Below are 2,500 nucleotides of genomic sequence, written 5' to 3'. Positions count from 1 at the left end.
TCTTGCATTGCGCGGTGACCGTCGAGAGCGGAGCAAAACGTCAGCCATCTCAGCACCCTGGAACCCCCCGGGTGGCACAGGGCTGGATGGGGCTTTCGTATAGCAGGGACGGTGCTGCCTCTCGCTTCGCTCGCTGTCCGCCGCTCGCCGCTCGCTCGTGCAGCCAAAAATGGCCAGTTTTGGCCCGTTTTTGGGCCGTTTTGGCCAGTTTTTGGCCTGTTCTTGCATTGCGCGGTGACCGTCGAGAGCGGAGCAAAACGTCAGCCATCTCAGCACCCTGGAACCCCCCGGGTGGCACAGGGCTGGATGGGGCTTTCGTATAGCAGGGACGGTGCTGCCTCTCGCTTCGCTCGCTGTCCGCCGCTCGCCGCTCGCTCGTGCAGCCAAAAATGGCCAGTTTTGGCCCGTTTTTGGGCCGTTTTGGCCAGTTTTTGGCCTGTTCTTGCATTGCGCGGTGACCGTCGAGAGCGGAGCAAAACGTCAGCCATCTCAGCACCCTGGAACCCCCCGGGTGGCACAGGGCTGGATGGGGCTTTCGTATAGCAGGGACGGTGCTGCCTCTCGCTTCGCTCGCTGTCCGCCGCTCGCCGCTCGCTCGTGCAGCCAAAAATGGCCAGTTTTGGCCCGTTTTTGGGCCGTTTTGGCCAGTTTTTGGCCTGTTCTTGCATTGCGCGGTGACCGTCGAGAGCGGAGCAAAACGTCAGCCATCTCAGCACCCTGGAACCCCCCGGGTGGCACAGGGCTGGATGGGGCTTTCGTATAGCAGGGACGGTGCTGCCTCTCGCTTCGCTCGCTGTCCGCCGCTCGCCGCTCGCTCGTGCAGCCAAAAATGGCCAGTTTTGGCCCGTTTTTGGGCCGTTTTGGCCAGTTTTTGGCCTGTTCTTGCATTGCGCGGTGACCGTCGAGAGCGGAGCAAAACGTCAGCCATCTCAGCACCCTGGAACCCCCCGGGTGGCACAGGGCTGGATGGGGCTTTCGTATAGCAGGGACGGTGCTGCCTCTCGCTTCGCTCGCTGTCCGCCGCTCGCCGCTCGCTCGCGCAGCCAAAAATGGCCAGTTTTGGCCCGTTTTTGGGCCGTTTTGGCCAGTTTTTGGCCTGTTCTTGCATTGCGCGGTGACCGTCGAGAGCGGAGCAAAACGTCAGCCATCTCAGCACCCTGGAACCCCCCGGGTGGCACAGGGCTGGATGGGGCTTTCGTATAGCAGGGACGGTGCTGCCTCTCGCTTCGCTCGCTGTCCGCCGCTCGCCGCTCGCGCAGCCAAAAATGGCCAGTTTTGGCCCGTTTTTGGGCCGTTTTGGCCAGTTTTTGGCCTGTTCTTGCATTGCGCGGTGACCGTCGAGAGCGGAGCAAAACGTCAGCCATCTCAGCACCCTGGAACCCCCCGGGTGGCACAGGGCTGGATGGGGCTTTCGTATAGCAGGGACGGTGCTGCCTCTCGCTTCGCTCGCTGTTCGCCGCTCGCCGCTCGCTCGCGCAGCCAAAAATGGCCAGTTTTGGCCCGTTTTTGGGCTGTTTTGGCCAGTTTTTGGCCTGTTCTTGCGTGGTGCGGTGACCGTCGTGAGCGGAGCAAAACGTCAGCCATCTCAGCACCCTGGAACCCCCCGGGTGGCACAGGGCTGGATGGGGCTTTCGTATAGCAGGGACGGTGCTGCCTCTCGCTTCGCTCGCTGTTCGCCGCTCGCCGCTCGCTCGCGCAGCCAAAAATGGCCAGTTTTGGCCCGTTTTTGGGCTGTTTTGGCCTGTTTTTGGGCTGTTCTTGTGTGGCGCGGTGACCGTCGTGAGCGGAGCAAAATGTCAGCCATCTCAGCACCCTGGAACCCCCCGGGTGGCACAGGGCTGGATGGGGCTTTCGTATAGCAGGGACGGTGCTGCCTCGCGCTTCGCTCGCTGTTCGCCGCTCTCCGCTCGCTCGCGCAGCAAAAAATGGCCAGTTTTGGCCCGTTTTTGGGCTGTTTTGGCCAGTTTTTGGCCTGTTCTTGCGTGCCGCGGCGACCGTCGTGAGCGGAGCAAAACGTCAGCCATCTCAGCACCCTGGAACCCCCCGGGTGGCACAGGGCTGGATGGGGCTTTCGTATAGCAGGGACGGTGCTGCCTCTCGCTTCGCTCGCTGTCCGCCGCTCGCTGCTCGCTCGCGCAGCCAAAAATGGCCAGTTTTGGCCCGTTTTTGGGCTGTTTTGGCCTGTTTTTGGGCTGTTCTTGTGTGCCGCGGCGACCGTCGTGAGCGGAGCAAAATGTCAGCCATCTCAGCACCCTGGAACCCCCCGGGTGGCACAGGGCTGGATGGGGCTTTCGTATAGCAGGGACGGTGCTGCCTCTCGCTTCGCTCGCTGTCCGCCGCTCGCCGCTCGCTCGTGCAGCCAAAAATGGCCAGTTTTGGCCCGTTTTTGGGCCGTTTTGGCCAGTTTTTGGCCTGTTCTTGCGTTGCGCGGTGACCGTCGAGAGCGGAGCAAAACGTCAGCCATCTCAGCACCCTGGAACCCCCCGGGTGGCACAGGGCT

This window comes from Musa acuminata, unplaced genomic scaffold, assembly GCF_036884655.1.
Source record: "Musa acuminata AAA Group cultivar baxijiao unplaced genomic scaffold, Cavendish_Baxijiao_AAA HiC_scaffold_522, whole genome shotgun sequence".
Lineage (NCBI taxonomy): Eukaryota > Viridiplantae > Streptophyta > Magnoliopsida > Zingiberales > Musaceae > Musa > Musa acuminata.
The sequence above is the reverse complement of the archived record's forward strand: the minus strand, read 5'-3'. Positions refer to the sequence as shown.